Raw genomic sequence first — 6,000 nt, 5'->3', positions numbered from 1 at the left:
CCTCAACATCAAGTTGGCGATCGCGAGCAACAAAATGACATCCTGGCGAGACTTTTTCCTCGTTTGCAATCAGCAACATCAAGTTGACGATCGCAAGCGTGGAAAATAAACCTCTCGGCGAGATTCTCAATGCGGGGAAGTCAGGTTTCTCATTGTGAGTGGTCGTGTATGCTCGCGACCGCTCGCGATGAGAAACTACCAGTCCGCGTTGAGAAAGCTGCAGCTCGAGCGGCAGAAAACTACAGCTCGCTCTGTGCAAGATGCGGTTTTCAATTACTGCACAGTGCCAGATGCTTGTCCGCACTGTGCAATCATTGAAAATGGCATATTGCACAGTGCGAACAGGGTACTACGCAGCTCGCGCAGTGCAAAGTGCACTTTGCGTAGCTACGCATAGCGCTACTTCGCGAACTACGCCCAGGGTTAATAAATAGGCATGCTTATTTGATATCTATAATTGGGCAAAATCAATAAATCTGGAAGCAACTCATAGTGCCATTTCACACAGTCGATGTGTCATGACGCTAAACAAATACCTGGATTCGAGTGGAAATGCTCCAGTTCACAATATAAATGCTTATACCACCACACATAATAAAAATTAAAGTAAGCAATCACTTTGTCGGTGTAACTGCCCACCCAGTATAAATCAGGAAAATCAATCAATTCGGAGGCAACTCAAAGTGACATTTCACACAGTTGTAAGAGTCATGACCACTGAAAGAATGCCTGGATTACAGTGAAAATGCTCCAGTTCATGATATACATGTGTATACCACCACACATAGTCATAATTAAAGTAAGCGATCACGTATTTACTTTGTTGGTATAACTGCACACCCAGTACCGTAATCTATGTCCACATCTTGTAGATGTTCCGTCCCACGGAACCCACCCATAGCTCCTTACTTCGTCAAGGTGAGTACACTTCCTGGACAGTCTCCAACTCTTGCCATGTAGGCGGCAAGTTGCTGTCCTCCTCCTACCCTAAGGTGGGAAAAGTTCCGGCAATGTGGGGAATGTAGGAGTCGCATGATCTTGACGTTTACGGTGTCATGCGTCCGATCTTCAGATCTGTACTGTGATTTTTTGATAGGTTATTGGGAAGATAACTTTATTGAAAGCTTGTCCATATATATATGCCCCTCAGCTTGTTGCCGATGAATTATGATCGGCTGGAAGCGTAAATGTAATATACAGATTCCCTTCGGAAGGAATGTTGTTTCTGGCTTGGGGTCACCCATCGTAATGTTGTAAATTATAAGAACAGTACCTGATGTGTAATTGAGTTTATTAGTTGAACTGACAAGGGGATAATTCCTATACATGTTGAAACCGATACAATACACAGATAATGTTAAATGTAGGGAACCTTCTTACACCTAAGGTTCTCATTAACTTGTATCTCTTCTACGTTTTCCTTCATCAAGTTTTTTCTATGGCCACCTAGCATGTTCAGTTGTTTGTATTTCTCATATTTTATTTAGTTTTATTCACACATAGATGCTCATGGGGCAAGGGGGCCACTAATCAAAACTGGAGTCTATATAGTGGTCAACTTTATATATTCAGGGTGTTCCAAGGAATATCATCAGTCAATCCCAACACGTGGCTTTTTAGTCTGTACACCCACTTCTGTTCCCCCATTAGGAGTCATCTCTTTTTATCTCTTGTACATGGTCTGATTCTGGGCTAGTCCAGCACCAATCAGGATAGGTCATTTACTGTGTGGTGTTCCTCTAGGTAGTGTGTAGTAAAGTTTGTATTGGATTTCTGGCATCTAATGGTACTTCTGTGTTCTTACACCTAAGGTTCGCATTAACTCGTGTCTCTCCTACGTTTTCATTCATCAAGTTTTTTCTTTAGCCACACAGCATGTTCAGTTGTTTGTATTTCTCATATTTGATTTAGTTTTATTTCCAGATAGATGCTCATGGGGCAAAGGGGCATCATGGAACACAAGAGTGTTTGTAAGCAAGCCCAATGAGGAGGCATGTCACTGTTTTGTGAGTGAGGGCACTTTTTTCTCACTGAGCGCGTGCCAACTTTTATTATCCACTTTCCTACTCCTTTGTGTGTGTTGCGGGAACAGTATTCACTCTGGCAGGGGGGCAGGCTACTGACTCAGACTGGCATCAACTTTTTTGCTGGCGCTGTTGGGCTTCAGCCTGTGTGTGACATGGTAACTCACGGAATCCATACCTCTGGGCTAGTGAGCATATGGCAATTCTGACCAGCTTCACCAAAATGGCAAGTCAGGCGTGGCCAACTCTGTTTCCGGGAATCGAACCTCATCCACAATGCTGTGGTGTGAGCGGCGAAGAGGACCTGCACTAACATTAATTAGCCCAATGCACTGACAAGTGTCAGTGAACAATTCCTGAAATGCCACACACTTGCACCACTGCGGTTAGAGGGGGACGGCAGCACTGCAGGACTGATCCCGTGACTCACCCCCACCACCCACTTTTTAAAATGTCTCAAGGCTTCACAATGATATTTTAGGTATCTAAGTAGCCAGGTGATGGGGCATCGTATTGGCCTGTGGTTTGTCCAGTCCAATACATAGTAGAGAGCTGCGAGGAGCAGATCATGAGGACGCCCCTGAAACCTAACGGGAACAGCGCGCAACATGCATTGCCACTCAGCCATGGTGCATTATAGCAGCTGAGGAGGCGCTATAATGAGTTACTTCACATTTCAGTGTGGTGATGCGGACCAACACACTAAAATGCATTAGTCTAACGCCTGATGCTTGGTATGCGGCTGGGCTGGCCATACTCATCCAACTAAACTGAGGTCGTGCCCCGTGGCGCGCCGGCTCATGTGGCAGTCAGAATCACAGCTGTAATGAAAGATTTTTATTTTGCTAGTGAGTGTGTTTTGAAATACACTGCCTGCCAGGCTTTGACCTAGAATCTGTTAGCTGACTATAATTATGAAGGGTGAGGCAGCGGAAATCTGTGTCGGGCCGCTCACATTCTACAAGACTGGACCCGGGTCCAGCGTGAGACAGAGAAATCCGCCTGGCCAGTGATGTTCCTCCTTTGCCTCGATTGATTGCCAGCAAAAAGCCTAGGGCCCAGTGGGTGTCCTAAGGCTGGTGAAAGCTGGAATTACTAATTGCTTTTCTGCGGGTGTAACATTGTTCTGAGCTCCCTGTCTTTTTGTGCCCGTAGAACACCGGCCCGTCCTCCCAACAGATATCTGAAGCTGTGCCAACATGTCCCTAGTTCAATTTCCTGCCTGCCCGAGCCCCTGGAATTGTTGCTTTCGCCTTGCTCCCGCCTTCCCGCGTTCGTGTGCAATCCTGACGGACCGCCGTATAGCTGTCATTCCGTTTCTTCTCCCCCGCCCCTCTGGTCATCCGGAACAGCCATCTTTCAGCCTTATCTTCTACGCAGAGGGAGGCAGCTGGATACAGTTTTTGTTTACTCACGAAAATAAGTATCCTTAAAGAGTACTAACTCTTCGATCGTGGGAGTCTCCCTAAACCAGCGGGAAAGCTACCTAGCCTGTTCTGGCATATTTAGCCTCCACTTCAGGGACTTGGCTGTGTGATTCTAGAAACTGACGCTTTCTGCCACTAAAACAAGGTATCGCTCCCTCCATTATCCCAGGAAGGGTTCATTCTTGTTTTCTCCCGTCGAGTTCGATCTGCACACTTATGTCAGGATTCACGTGATACCTTACCCATAGTGTGCCCTGATGTAGGTGTGGCTTAAACATTGTCCTAACACTGAAACGCGCGTTGGCGCTTGATTGTCCCACCTTTGCTACCTTTGGTCTCTACTGTGTATGAGACCCTGTGGGACCCAAGCCATCAACATCAGCTGGCAAATTGTCTTCGTGCTGTTGGATATATGTATGAACGAACGTGACGTATGGATGTGCGGATGTGAATGTTTGAAGGGCTGTGTGGGACCAGTTTTGAATGAGTTGCTTATTTATTATGTTAGTCCATAAGATGTGTCTGTTTGCGATTTTTCTATTGATTGATTCCTAAAGAACTATATATATATATACAATAAAAATGAAACTATTTTTCTAATTATGTTTGTTTGATATTATGTTGCTTATTGGTTGGGTGGGCTTTTGACTGATTCCTCAAGCAGGGACTCTTTATGAGCCCATATATGTATCATACATAGGCAGAAACCCTGTGTTTTTGGTTGGCTATCGCCTGGCAACACTAGTACTTTGAAGCTGGTGACATCCACCAGTTCAGAGAGCTCCTCTCTCGTCCAGCGTGCCTCCTGATTCGAGACATAAATCACAGCGTTCCGCATATATCCTTATGAATTACACCATTTGTGCTGCATGTTTAATTCAGAAATAGACAAACACATTTAGCTCCATCAGTCGATATCACAGAAATAGCTTTACACCATGGCATGCATGGTGAAAATTAATGGTGAAACCATAGTTGGCCTAACGGCTAGGGCGGTCAACCTCAAATCTGGGGAACCGGGTTCTGGTCTCGGCAATGACACTGAAAGTCCTGTGATTCTGGGCAAATCACTTAATCTCCCCGTGCCTAACAAAATGATGAATGTGTCCTCATGTAACGCAACTGGTGCTATGTAAAGCGCTCTGATACCCGATACCGGGTCAAGTTTGCGCTATATAAAACTCAGTAAAAAAAGGAAAAACCGCTATTGCTTATAAATGGTTTCAGGAGTGTTTTAAATATTTTAACTGGTTGCAGCAGTTAACAGTAGTGTTGTGCCTCTGACTTTACGAGGGCACTAGGTTGGTGCTATTCCATATCTGGTGCTTTGCAGCACTTAACGTTTCAATTTCTTGTTGTTCAGATTGGTGTAGTTTCTGATATTTATATGCTTTCCTCTTCTTCTTTGCTTAATTATGCTGGCCAGAAAGTGTCACTCATAGTCATTGAAATGTGACTCATAGCAATCTGAAACCTTGGCAGCTATGATAAGAAATAACCCAAAAACACAGAAAGCTTAGAAAAAAATCTGTTATTTAAATTTTCACTTTGGCATATGACTTATGCCACACTATATTTGGTCTGGTGTATGAAATCCATGGTATTTTTCTCTATTTACTTTGCTATGTACCATGCTGTTCATTTGAAAAAAAAACAGATAAATAATAAGTTTCAAAAAAATAAAAAGTAAAACTTAATAAGCTGACCAGTTTAATTGCATCACTAACGCGTATTCTCATATATTCAATGAAATATAAACTGTCACTTCCACTTGACAATTTCTGTAAATAGTCTTTAGTACTCTGCATCAGTGTTTTGTAGATGGTCATATGAAGACAAGTTGTAATTACTTTTTTACAGCAGCAACCAAGGGTGAGACCCTGTACGAGCACTCTGTGTATCTTAAAAGCATTCAATTCTGTAACTTCTAAAAACCCAGATATTTCCTGCCACATAACTCGTTTGTGTAAATTCACTCGGGACTGGATGTGATGGTTCTTTAAGTGCCCAGCAGAGGGCGCGCCTCGCCTGCTGATGAAATCCCCTGAGCACATTGTATGAAAGGGAGAAGGGTTTCCTGTTCCAGGTCAGCAGTGGCAGAGACAGTACAAGCAGCAGATGTTGACGTCATTTCCTGCCTCTCCCTCTGTGTCCAGCCTGCTGCAGAGGAGGAAGGACGCCCTGTCTGTCTGTGCAGTTATCTTCATCTTCAGACCCTCACAGCCCCCCCCCCACCACCTCTACCAGACCCCAAATCTGCACCTGCCCCACCCCAGCCATAGGAGGAGGAGAGAGCATGGAAATGTCTGCACAGGTTTCTGCTCAGGTAGGAGATTGACAGCAACTTCTGCTGTGTTTGTAGAAATGGACTGAATGATCCTGAAAGAACTCTCTGCCAGGAGCCAGGTTTTTCTCTCCAGGGACCTCTGGGGGCCTTTCCGTCCGGCCCTGGGTGTGTTGGTGGTCATCATTTGTTTTAAAGAAAGGATCTGTGCACTGCATTGCCATAGCTGCCAAGGATTCAGATGACTATGTGTGACATTTTCATA

At 44.6% G+C, this 6,000-nt stretch overlaps 1 protein-coding gene across 1 annotated transcript in view; it reads left to right on the top strand.

Moving 5' to 3' along the window:
* The first annotated feature begins 5,625 nt into the window (after positions 1–5,625).
* LOC144769422 (uncharacterized) overlaps positions 5,626–6,000 on the top strand; it is a 195,142-nt gene continuing 194,767 nt past the window's right edge. Inside the window, exon 1 of the mRNA XM_078653537.1 lies at positions 5,626–5,777. The gene's annotated coding sequence lies outside the window, so the exon portion shown is untranslated. The remainder of the gene's footprint in view (positions 5,778–6,000) is intronic.

Source organism: Lissotriton helveticus, chromosome 1_1 (assembly GCF_964261635.1).
Source record: "Lissotriton helveticus chromosome 1_1, aLisHel1.1, whole genome shotgun sequence".
Taxonomy (NCBI): domain Eukaryota; kingdom Metazoa; phylum Chordata; class Amphibia; order Caudata; family Salamandridae; genus Lissotriton; species Lissotriton helveticus.
The sequence above is the reverse complement of the archived record's forward strand: the minus strand, read 5'-3'. Positions and strand labels throughout refer to the sequence as shown.